Here is a 14,079-nt window from a genome sequence, read left to right on the forward strand (position 1 = left end):
GAGGGATTGAGATATTTGGCCCAATTGGATATCCAATGTGTGGTGAAACCCTCCACCACTTGTTTTATCGGCCCATTTGAAGTATGAAATATTTTATTGGTCAATTAAAAATTGATATTTATTGGCCCTTTAGACCTTTGATGGGATTGTGAATAAGATATTTTAAAAGTATTTTCTAAAATTTTAACAAAATGAGAAATGCTGACTTTTTGAGAAAAAAGTTTCATGAGTTTGCAAAGTAGTTTACAAAGTGTTTTAAAATCAGTTTTGTGGCCTATATATATCTACCACATTTTGAAAAATGGTTTTGCTATTTGATAATGAAAATACACCTCTGAAATAATATACCATACACATATCCATGCTTGGTGCATGTACAAAGCATAAACTATACTCACTGGAATTGTCATTCTTTGGATCCCCAAATTTTAAAAGAAAAATAAAAATAAATTTGAAAACATGTTTCAATTTAAAAAAAACTGAGTTTGATCTTAAACACAAAGAGTATGGGGTTCACTCTTCAAGGCACACATTTTTCTTCCTCTGATGAACAGGAGTCAATCACTCCAAAAACTTTAGGATCTTTGACTTCGGATTTTAGCTTGCAATGGTCATATATTTCAAACATAAAATCCTATAAAAAATGAGGTTGATAGTATAAGGCACCACCAACACTTGAAAACATGAGACAAAAAAGGATATGAAAATTAAAAATAAACACACTCTAATTTTCTTTGATAAGCGCTCAACTGGAAGCACCTTTACAAAGCACATGCTTAGGGTGGTTTGGATCCAACAAATTGGATCCTAGGACTAGACCTAGAACTAGGCTAGATGGGCTAGTGGGTTCAACAAATTGATGACGCTCAGGTTGGGTTAGGTTCTCAATGTTCTAAAGCTCTATTACTATAATTCTAAATGTTGAAATAAGGGAGCCCCTATTTATAGATTTTCTACTCGATTCTGGATATAATCTTATTGGTTTGGATTTGACTATCCAGATTTGGCTACTGCAAAACAATCAACATCTGATTTGTTAAATTGTCCGCATGGCTTCTTCTTTGTTCTTGTTTAAGGTTGAATCCTAATGGTTGGAGTTTCTTAGCTTAAAAACCAAGAAATTTAAGATTATTTAAGTTTATAGAATGACTTCTAGGATAGGAATGGCAAGTTGATATGAGGCTTTATCTTAGTTTACCATGTTCATGGACCAATTGGCTGCAAAACCATGATAATGACAATTGGTTGATTATAATGACAAGTGGATTCCTCCAAAAGTTGTTTCTTGCAACCCTCCCCCTACCATCTGATTCTTCCATTCATTTGTTGATTGTTCTCTAATGACAAGTGTACTTTGGGTTAAAATGTTAATGACAAGCAGAACGAAAAGTGTACCTCTGTGATCAGGTGATAATAACAATTAGGTTCGGTATAACAACAATAGAATTTTTAACAACAAAAATATTTTGTCGTTAGAAACAAACCTCGACTCTAAAAACAAGTTGACTTATCATGGTCATATATTCTTAACTGGATGACATATCGAGATGTATTTTGGTGCGTTGAAAAGCTATCCCCAACTTTAATTTATTTTTAAGTAAAAACAAAATTCAATGTATATAAATTTCAAAATCTTACATAAAATGAATCCTACTTAAAAAACAAGTTTTTTATTAAACAAGTCTCCTTATTTTGGTCATAACTTTGAATCCCATGTTTTATATGAAATTCCACTAGAGGGGGGGGGGGGGGGGGTGAATAGTGAAATTTGATATAGATCGAAAAAATTAAAGACAATGAGGCACAACACAATAAACACATGATTTATACTAGTTCAGTCGAGTTACTGACCTACATCTAGTCCCCAAGTAAAACACTTAAGCCTTTCACTATAAAATCCGTGTTACGTGATAAATAATACAACACCCTCTTCCTTAGAGGTCTACTTCTCTCAACAAAGAAGGAAAACACCTTCTTTCCCAGAGGTCTACTTCTCTCAACAGAGAAGGAAAACACCCTCTTTTATAGAGGTCTACTTCTCTCAACAAAGAAGGGATACAGTGGATAACAGAAAGTTACAACACTTTCCTAAAGAACCTTCAGAATGATATGCAGAGTATGAATGCACGTATGAAGATTCTGAGAATGTTCTCTCTTTGAAAAATGGATAGAATAATCTCATAGAGGAACAAAATGTTCTTTTCTTTTCACACACAGTTGATTCTTTTGTCACAAAGCTTTTCTTGTCTTTTTCTCTTTCATTTCTTTTTCTTTTTCTAAGCTCTTTTTTCAGAATATCGAATAAGAGTTTTTCTCTTTGAAAGCTCACATGTGTCTTGTGAAATACTATTTTGTTTGTATATATATAGTCTTAAGAAAATAGTCGTTGCTTTTTGAAATAATTGTCCTTTTAAGATATGAGGTGTCAGGTCATTTCAAAAACAACTTTGTGTGAAATGATATGTGTACTATATTGCTTTTTCAAAAAGTCGTCATTCATAAATTAATTATTTGAGGTACACTATACGTTGTTGTAATGTAAAAATGATATTTAATTTGTAATGAGTCTTTTCTCAAAATAAATGCTTTGTAGTACATTGAACGTTAAAGTGTAATTTTGTCTTTACTCAATTTAATGATTTGTAGTATCTTAATAGTTTTCTTACAAATCGTCACTTCTTTGGTTAAATGTATGTAAGTACAATAAATGCTTGTTAAGTACTTTATTTATAAATGATCATTTCTTAAATGCTTTTTGAGATGACATTTAATGTTTACAGAAAGAATGATGGCTTTAAATATAAGTCGACATTCTTGAGTGTGGATTTTATTATTAAATAAATAAATGGTCATTTCTCAAATGCTTTTTGAGGTGGCATTTAATGTTTACAGAAAGAATGACAACTTTAAATATAAGTCGACATTCTTGAGTGTGGATTTTATTATTAAATAAATAAATGGTCATTTCTTAAATGCTTTTTGAGGTGACATTTAATGTTTACAGAAAGAATGATGGCTTTAAATATAAGTCGACATTCTTGAGTGTGGATTTTATTATTAAATAAATAAATGGTCTTTTCCAAACTTAATTGTCTTATTTAAACAATAAGTAGTTTTGTATATAAAATAATATTTGTCAATTCAAGATAAACGATTGTGTATTATGAGTTAATTCATTTTGTCTTTTTCTTTCATATTTGAAATCATTAGCTTTTATATCTTTTCAAGTTGTCTTTTTCATAAATGCTTGTTAGAAGGTACAATTAATGCTTTTGAAATCATGAGCTATTATATCTTGTCAAAATGTCTTTTTCATAAATGCTTGTAAGAAGGTACAATGATTTGTTTCAAAGAAGGTGTTTTTGAAATTTCGTATCCTTTTATGAAAAGCTTAGCTTTTTGTAAATAGATGACTTGTATGATATTTAAAGCATATGAAATACGAAATATGCATGCTTCTGAAGGTTCTGTTACATTTGACTCTAAAGAAGAAAAAAGTCTTCATCTTGAAGTAGCCGATCTTCTTGGATAAACTTTGTGAATGTATGGCCCATCAATCTTTTTCTTCATAGAAGTATGATAGCATCAAATAGTTATACTTTATCAGGTTGTCTCCATTCTTCTTGTGTGAAATAACCTTGCATCAAATACTCATTAAATGCATGACATATCATATCCAGTGATAATATAACATATTCATGAAGGCATATCATATCGCATGAAAGCATATCATATATTTATCATGTATGATAGCATATCATATTATGTATCATCAAAACATAGTTTCTCAACATTCTCCCCCTTTTTGATGATGACAATATATGCTCCCCCTATCAATAAGCCACATGCATAATGATAATTTAAATATGATATCATAAAAAATGCATTAAAAAATATGAGTAAAAGTCAAGTTCAAGAAATCTCATTTCTCCTACATAGGAGAAGAGATAGGTTTTTCTTCCCTTTTGTCATAGACAAAAAGGAGAGATCAGAGTAGGAAAGTATTATTACAGACCAAAAAAAAATTATAGTTCATTCAGAATCAGACGAGGGATGAAATTTCTGAAGGAGAGCATCTTGGCCAATCTTCAATGATTGAAAGGCTTGGTGCAGAGAGGCTTGATTCTTTAGTAGGAGATCCTGTGTGTTCTGGACATCGACAAGAGCTGAGAATATGTCTAGGTCAGATGTCGGCGCCGGATCTGCCTCACCAGGGCCTTCGTCATCAGAATGTTGTGGGGGTGACCCTTCTTCGGGGAAGTAGGTGTCATCAAATGCATGAGTAGAATAAGAGACGACATCATTGTGAAGTGGCACATTGAAGTACTTAAGAATATGAGTGATAAAATATACAAATGAAAGTGAACGAAATGCACAAAAATTAATCATGTTATTGAATATGATGCTCGACTAGTTGATTGAGAAGGAACAAAAGATTGCATAGATTAAAAGAGAGATTTCATTTGGCACGAATCCCTTGGACGGTTGTTTGGGGAAGACATTGTGGGAGAGGATTTGTGACAAAAGCATAGCATGAGGTTTCAGATTGCTCATATGCCACGGAAAGTGGGTGGATCGTGTGGAGTGAAGTACCTTTTTAAACACAATACGATCAATAGGTACTATGTTTGGTAGTTCAATTCCATAGGATGAAAGGTTCAGAATGCTGCCTAACGAATGAATGTCAAAGGAAATTATTTTACCATGGACCATGGTGGTGAGAGTCGTTTGATCATGGTTTACATGAGAGGTTAATATAAAAAATCTTGATGAGATGGGGAAAATAAGACATAGTGTTAGATGATCCTAAGATTTGAACAAAGTCATGTAGGGAAGTTTCAAGATCAAAGGAGGTAAAGTCTTGAAAGTGGACTAACTTACTTGTTTGGATTGGAAGAGAGCTAACGTAGTGCAAGTTATGAATGAGATCAGGATATCTCAGTTCTGCAGACTCAATCATGTTGACATCATCCGAGAAAGATTTTGAAGAGGAGGCCATGGCAAGTAACTTGAGAGACTAAGAAATGAACTTGGAGAGAATGTAAGTTGATAGAAGTTTTCGAATGGGTGATGAATTCGTGAAGAGTGAATCATTTTATTAAATAGAAGTATGAAATTTATTATAATAACAAGTAAATGACAATTGAAGTGAATGAAGTTTGGATTTTAGTTGAGTGAATTACTCGTGAATATCAATTTGTATCTCAAGGCACATGTGAATGAGAGATCAAATCACTCTTTGGAAGAGTGTGAGGATAAAATTTATTATATTATGTTAGATGACAAAAGGAACATAGTTTCTAAAATTATTTTTCATTATAAGGAAACCTTGATAGAGGAGAGTCCATCGTATTGTGAGAGTAATCATGGTTTGAGTATGGAGTGCTCTTTGGAATTATTATGTGTGATTGAAAACGGATGGACAAAAGAGGAGAGATGAATAGAGACAAGAAAGTGTGTTGGACGATGTAAATAATGACCCACGGATTTTGAAGATTTCCATTAAAGAGGTGATGAGATATGAAGAGCCTTGGAATAAGGGAAAATAAAAGATATTGTGAAAAGGGATGTGTGTAAGAATGTTATAAAGTAATACCATGTGAGATAGAAGATGAATAATGGCTTAATAAGACAAACAACAAGTTGATATAAAAAATGATTTTTACTTAAAGATGATAGATTCAATATTCGTAAGGGATGCATTGAGAAAGAGACAAGAGAGACTTATGAGAGAAGAGTCATGATTGCTTATGTAAAAGTGGTTTTTATGGATAGGCGTGAAAGGAGATAGGTCATTATGTGATGTGTACTTTGAAAGATATGACATTTTGAAAGAAAAGAGTGACATAAAGCATTTGTTTTGTAAAAAAAAACTTGTGGTTTTTGTGAATGTACGTGAATGTGTGAATTACTCTTTTTGACTTTGAAAGGAGGTAAAAGAGATGATGAGACACGAAAAGTAAAAATAAGAATCTATAAGAAGGAATTGGATTCAAACAAAACTTAAAATATATAAATGATACACTAGAAAATCATAAGATGTTGTAAAGTTTTATCTAATTAAAACTACAAATAAGTGTGATTAATTAATTATAAGTCACTTAGTTTACAGATTCCTAATTCTCTTCTAATTCGTATAAAGTCTTCATTTTTTAAAGGTTTAGTGAAAATATCTGCTAATTGTTTATTAGTGGATATAAATTCAAGTTTGATTATGTTGTTTAAGACTTGTTCTCTTAAAAAGTGTCGAATTTGAATGTGCTTTGTACATGAGTGAAGAATAGGATTTTTAGACAAATTTATAGCACTTGTATTATCACACAAAATAGTTGTATTTTCAAATTTTAAACCAAAATCTTTTAATGTCTGTTTCATCCAGATGACTTGTGTACATGCTAGGCTTGCAACTATATATTCAGCTTCAGTAGTTGATAATGATACGCAATTTTGTTTCTTACTGAACCATGAAACTAGTGAGTGCCCTAGCATATGACATGTTCCACTTGTGCTTTTTCTGTCAGATTTACTACCAGTAAAATCATCATCACTGTATGAGATTAAATCAAATGTAGATGATTTTGAATAAAATAACCCAAAATCAACTGTTCCTTTTAGATATCTCATTATTTTTTTTACAACTTTAAGATGTGATTCCTTTGGATTTGATTAATATCTAGCACACAAGCAAACACTGAACATGATATATGGACGGCTAGCAGTTAAATAAAGTAGTGATCCTATCATACCTCTGAATAACTTTGTATCCACAGTCTTACCATCTTCATCTTTGTCCAATACAATAGTTGTACTCATAGGGGTATTCTTTGAAGTAGTTGAGTTCATGTTGAACCTCTTCAGAAGTTTATGAGTATATTTAGACTGATTGATGAAGACTCCATCCTTGGTTTGCTTAATATGCAGTCCAAGAAAGTAGGTGAGTTCTCCCATCATACTCATTTCGAATTCTTTCTGCATGGACTTAGAAAAGTCTTCACAAAGACTATTGTTAGTAGATCCAAAGATGATATCGTCCACATATATTTGAACGATTAAGGTATGATCATCCACTATTTTTACAAATAAAGTTGAATCTGCTTTGCCTACAGAAAATCCAGTTTTTAATAAGAAAGTTTTAAGTCTATCATACCAAGCACGAGGTACTTGTTTTATACCATATAAAACATGTTTTAGTTTAAAGACATGATCCAGAAATTGTTCATTTTCAAAACCTGGAGGTTGTTTTACATAGACTTCTTCATTTATAAAACTATTTAGAAAAGCACTTTTAACATCCATTTGGTATAGTTTGAAATCCATATAGCTTGCATATGCCAAAAACATTCTTATAGATTCAAGTCTAGCAACAAGAGCAAATGTTTCATCAAAATCAATACCTTCCTCCTGATTGTATCCTTGAGCCACTAGCCTTGCCTTGTTTCTTATAACATTACCTGTTTCATCCAGCTTGTTTCTGAAGATCCATCTTGTCCCAATGATTTGATGATCTTTTGGTATTGGTACAAGATCCTACATATCATTTCTTTGGAACTAATTCAGTTCTTCAGTCATGGCTAGCATCCAGAACTCGTCAATAATGGCTTCATCAATCTTCTTTGGTTCAAGTTGAGAAATGAATGCCATATTTGCAATACGTTCCAACTGAGCTCTAGTTTGAACCCCCTTAGTCAGGTCTCCCAAAATCTGCTTTTGAGGATGATCTCTGATTTCAACAAATGTTCTTTGAAGATCATATTCATTTGGTTTAGCTGTGTTATCTAAGAAAAAAATTGTACTTTCAAGATCATCATCGTTAGTCTGCTTATAAACAAATTGATCAATAGATTCACAAAAACTAACATGCATAGATTCTTTAATAGTATTTGTACTCTTATTAAAAACTCTGTATGCTTTACTATGACTTGAATATCCTAAGAATATGCCTTCAACAGATTTAGCATCAAATTTATCAAGGCTATCTTTTGTGCTAAGGATAAAACATTTACACCCAAAGACTTTGAAGTAGTCTATTCTTGGAGTTCTGTCATAGAATAGTTAATAGGGAGTTTTATTCAATAAGGGCCTAATAAGAACTCTATTTGAGATATAACATGCAATGTTAACAACTTCAGCCCAAAAATATTTAGCAAGATTATTATGTTGGAGCATAGTTCTGGCTGATTCTTGAAGGGTTCTATTCTTTCTTTCTACTACACCATTTTGAGGTGCAGCTCTAGGAAAGGCAAAGTTATGAGAGATACCATGCAAGTTACAAAAATTTACAAAAGATCATTATCAAATTCTCCTCCATGGTCACTACGAATTTTGATAATTGTAGAAGATTTTTTATTTTGCAACTTTTTACAAAAAAATTTAAATTCACAAAACGTATCACTTTTATTTTTCAAAAATATTACCCAAGTAAATCTTGAGTAATCATCTACAATGACAAAGACATATCTATTATGATTAAGACTAGCTACCCTAGAAGGACCAAAAAGATCTAGGAGGAGAAGCTCTAAAGGTCTTTTACTTAACACAATATTTTTTTATTTGAAAGATGATTTTGACAATTTTCCTAATTGACAAGCATCACAAAAATAGTCATTTTTAAATGAAATTTTAGGTAACCCACGTACGAAGTTGTTCTTAGCTAATTTAGACATATATTTAGAGTTAACATGTCTCATTCTCATATGCCATAAATTTTGAGAGTCATTATTAGCTATAAGACAATGTTCAGTAATATTCTTTAGGTATAATTCATATATATTATTTTTTCTTATACCTTTTAAAATAATATTTTCGTTGGTGTCTGCTATGAGGCATGCATCATGTTTGAAGCTAACGTTATAACCAATGTTGCCAATCCCAATTATTAATCCTTTGTTGTTATCTCCAAAGGTGACAGTTCCTCTTTCTTTATGATGAAGAACAACAAAAAGATCTGGATGTCCTGTCATATGCTTTGAACATCCACTGTCTAATATCCACCTGTTCTTCTTTTTGAGAGCCTGCAAAAGATCAAGTAAAACTTCTCTTTGGTACCCGATCGGGTCCCTTTTGTTAGACTTTGGAACCCATATCCATTTTGATTTGGGTTTGTCTACAGATTTAGAGGAGTACATGGTATTACAATTGAAGTTGAAATACTTCTGCTTAGGCTCAGTAGAACCTTTGACACATGTAGTCCTTTGATTCATACAAGGTCTATTTAGATGAGAGTAACCAATACCATTCTTGTAAAAAGAGAATTTTTGAGAGGATAGGAGTTTGTCCAGGTTCCCTTTCCCTTTGGTAAACTTGAAAACCGTTTTCATAAGGTTTTCAGTTTTGCTTTTTAATTCTGAAATTTCTACTTGAAGATTTTTAGTCTTGGAACTAGTAGAACTGATTTCAGAAGTAAGAACAAAATTTTTCTTTTTCAACTCAGAATTTTCAATACTGAGTTTTTTATTTTTCTGGGAAAGCTCTAAATTTTCTGATTTTAAAATTTTGTTTTTGAGAATCGTTTTCCTAGATTCTTCAAAGAGTTCTTGAAATGCATTTAGAAGTTCATCAAAAGAGAAATCAGAAGATTCACTTACAGAGCTTTCTTCTGCCATAAAGCACATATTTGCAGTTTCGGCTTCATCATCACTTGACTCTTCACTAGTGGATGGTTCTGAATCATCCCATGGAGCATGTAGAGCCTTTTTCTTGAAGAACCTTTTCTTTGGTTCCTTGATTTTGAACTTTTTTTTCAGAAGAGGACAGTCACGTCTTACGTGACCTGACTTATTGCATTGATAGCACATGGTATCTTCCTTAGAGTCTTTCTTTTCCTTGTGCTTATTTGATAGCATGTTGCACTGAAATTTTCGAGTAAGCAACGCAATTTCAGATTCCTTTTATAAGTCCTCATTCTCAGAAATGGCTGGGAAGGCTAGATTTTTCTTCGTAGGTTGTTCCTCTTCTCTTCTTTCCTTCATATGAACTTCATAGGCCATAAGATTGCCTATTAAGTCATCCAGAGTAAGCTTGGATAAATCTTGAGCTTCTTCAATAGCTGTGATTTTTTTCTCCCAATCAGTTGTAAGATATCTCAAGATCTTCTTCACCTTATCGGTCTAGGAATAGGTTTCTCCCAGAGATTTAAGATCGTTGGTGATGTTGGTGAATCTGATAAACATATCTGTGATGGGCTCATCTTTATTCATTTTGAATAGCTCATATTTTTGAACCAGAGATGAGATCTTAGCTTCTTTTACTCTGTTAGTTTCTTCATGAATAACCTCCAGAGAGTTCCAAATATCATATGCAGATTCACAAACTGATATTCTATTAAATTTATTTTGATCAATGGCACAATACAAAACATTCATAGCCTTTGCATTTAGATTAGTCATCTTCTTTTCTTCATCAGACCATAAGCTATAGTCTGAAGATGGAGATGTGTATGAACATTCAACAATTTTCCATACAACAAAGTCTATGGATTTTAGAAATATGGCCATCCTGCATTTCCAATATCCGTAGTTGGTGCCATTGAAGAAAGGAGGGCGAGATGCATGTTGACCTTCGATGTCACGAGTATAAGATGTTGATGTCATTTGTGCTGGAAGACTTGTTATGTCGAAACCAGCAAAACCTGCTTTGATACCAAATGAAATTCTACTAGAGGGGGGGTGAATAGTAAAATTTGATATAGATCGAAAAAATTAAAGACAATGAGGCACAACACAATAAACACATGATTTATACTGGTTCGGTCGAGTTACTGACCTACATCCAGTCCCCAAGTAAAACACTTGAGCCTTTCACTATAAAATCCGTGTTACGGGATAAATAGTACAACACCCTCTTCCTCAGAGGTCTACTTCTCTCAACAGAGAAGGAAAACACCCTCTTTCCCTGAGGTCTACTTCTCTCAACAGAAAAGGAAAACACCCTCTTTCACAGAGGTCTACTTCTCTCAACAGAGAAGGGATACAGTGAATAACAAAAAGTTACAACACTTTCCTAAAGAACCTTCAGAATGATATGCAGAGTATGAATGCACGTATGAAGATTCTGAGAATGTTCTCTCTTTGAAAAATGGATAGAATAATCTCACAGAGGAACACAAGGTTATTTTCTTTTCACACACAGTTGATTCTTTTGTCACAGAGCTTTTCTTGTCTTTTTCTCTTTTTTTTTCTAAGCACTTTTTCAGAATATCAAGTAAGAGTTTTTCTCTTTGAAAGCTCACATGTGTATTGTGAAATACAATTTTGTTTGTATATATATAGTCTTAAAAAAATAGTCGTTGCTTTTTGAAATAATTTTCCTTTTGAGATATGAGGTGTCAGGTCATTTCAAAAACAACTTTGTGTGAAATGATATGTGTACTATATTGCTTTTTCAAAAAGTCGTCATTCATAAATTAATTATTTGAGGTACACTATACATTGTTGTAATGTAAAAATGATATTTAATTTGTAATGAGTCTTTTCTCAAAATAAATGCTTTGTAGTACATTGAACGTTAAAGTGTAATTTTGTCTTTACTCAATTTAATGATTTGTAGTATATTAATAGTTTTCTTACAAATCGTCACTTCTTTGGTTAAATGTATGTAAGTACAATAAATGCTTGTTAAGTACTTTATTTATAAATGATCATTTCTCAAATGCTTTTTGAGATGACATTTAATGTCTATAGAAAGAATGATGGCTTTAAATATAAGTCGACATTCTTGAGTGTGGATTTTATTATTAAATAAATAAATGGTCATTTCTCAAATGCTTTTTGAGGTGGCATTTAATGTTTACAGAAAGAATGATGGCTTTAAATATAAGTCGACATTCTTGAGTGCGGATTTTATTATTAAATAAATAAATAGTCATTTCTTAAATGCGTTTTGAGGTGACATTTAATGTTTACAGAAAGAATGATGGCTTTAAATATAAGTCGACATTCTTGAGTGTGGATTTTATTATTAAATAAATAAATGGTCTTTTCCAAACTTAATTGTCTTATTTAAACAATAAGTAGTTTTGTATATAAAATAATATTTGTCAATTCAAGATAAACGATTGTGTATTATGAGTTAATTCATTTTGTCTTTTTCTTTCATATTTGAAATCATTAGCTTTTATATCTTTTCAAGTTGTTTTTTTCATAAATGCTTGTTAGAAGGTACAATTAATGCTTTTGAAATCATGAGCTATTATATCTTGTCAAAATGTCTTTTTCATAAATGCTTGTAAGAAGGTATAATGATTTGTTTCAAAGAAGGTGTTTTTGAAATATCGTATCCTTTTATGAAAAGCTTAGCTTTTTGTAAATAGATGACTTGTATGATATTTAAAGCATATGAAATATGAAATATGCATGCTTCTGAAGGTTCTGTTACATATGACTCTAAAGAAGAAAAAAGTCTTCATCTTGAAGTAGCCGATCTTCTTGAATAAACTTTGTGAATGTATGGCCCATCAATCTTTTTCTTCATAGAAGTATGATAGCATCAAATAGTTATACTTCATCAGGTTGTCTCCATCCTTCTTGTGTGAAATAACCTTGCATCAAATACTCATTAAATGCATGACATATCATATCCAGTCATAATATAACATATTCATGAAGGCATATCATATTGCATGAAAGCATATCATATATTTATCATGTATGATAGCATATCATATTATGTATCATCAAAACATAGTTTTTCAACAGTATAGACCTGATTTTTGTCACATTAGAAAGTAAGGCTCTTTAGTTTAAACTTTCTTTTAGACAAAAATTTTGAGAATGTAATTTTAAGGGTTTCCTTATAAAATATCCAAAATACCTTTTTTTAGAAGACAACACTTGTCAAAAATATTTTGGTCAAAATTGAAGTGTTTATATGGTGATGATGGAGGTGAAATAGAAGAAACTAAGTAGTTATAAAAAAACAGTTTTCTTTTTATTTATGAGAAAAGAGGTAAATTTTATGGCATCATTAAAAAGTAAAAGTAAAAGTTCCATGAGGCTGGTAGCGATTCACCTTCCTGAGAATACCCTCAATATCATGTACGATAGTCGAAGAAATATCCGATTCAATAAGGTGGTAGATGATAGAGTATGGCCTCAATGTCGATTCAGCAACACTGGCCTTTATCTCCCTGATACAGTAGAAAGGAGCATCCGCTGTCATACTTGGGACCCTGAAGTAGAAGATAAACTGTTAGTGGGAACATATCATCAAGTTTCCCTTAAGAACATTTGGGAAGTGATCAAAGTAAAAATATAGTCAGATCCTATCTTCAAACTGATGGAAATACACTTCGTTTCCTAGGGAATCCCCAAGCTTCACATTTGTGGTGGAGGATCAGATATTGTCCCAAGACAGGTTGAAGAAAATGGGTATCCAATGCCCAAGTCGATGTGTACTATGTGAGGGAGGAGAAGACATGGGAGCATTTGTTTATTTTTTGTCCATGATCAAAATCTCTTGGGGAAGGACCTCAATGCTGTTTGGGAGAAAGTGGAAGGGCCGAGGAAAAGTTAGGCAAAGTTGGCTGAAATAGAATAAGCAAAATATTTTTGATAAGAAAATTAATGTGTTGTGTAATGCCACTTGTCTGAATTATTATTGGAGAACAAGAAATGGTCAAATTTTCATGAAAGAAGCTAAATCTAATGGTAGGGAAATAATGAAATTGATGAGAGAGCATGTTTCGAAGGATCTACAAAACTCGATGGATGCAATGAGTTTAAGGTGTAGTTGGATGTGTGGTCTTTTTCACTAGCTGGATGGATCAAAATTAACATACAATGGCACTTGGGTTACATGATCCGTGATGACCGATGATGGTTTTGAGAGGTATGTAGCTATTCCTATAAAGGCGGTCTTGAGGAAAGAGAGTGCTGTGTTGGAAAATGATATTTTTCAGTGGAGAAAAAGTGATAGTTGTGTTTAGCAGAGTTCATCTGGTCAAGACCTGAATAACATTTTGGAGGGAAAGGAGATGGGGGCAGAATGCCCCAATCTTTCCATATAACTTTTTATATAGATTTAAAAGGATATAATGTTGGCCTAAACCGGAATGTAAACAAACAAAAACACATACCGGTAGCC

Source organism: Nuphar pumila, chromosome 9 (genome assembly GCF_984573655.1).
Source record: "Nuphar pumila chromosome 9, dmNupPumi1.hap1.1, whole genome shotgun sequence".
Lineage (NCBI taxonomy): Eukaryota > Viridiplantae > Streptophyta > Magnoliopsida > Nymphaeales > Nymphaeaceae > Nuphar > Nuphar pumila.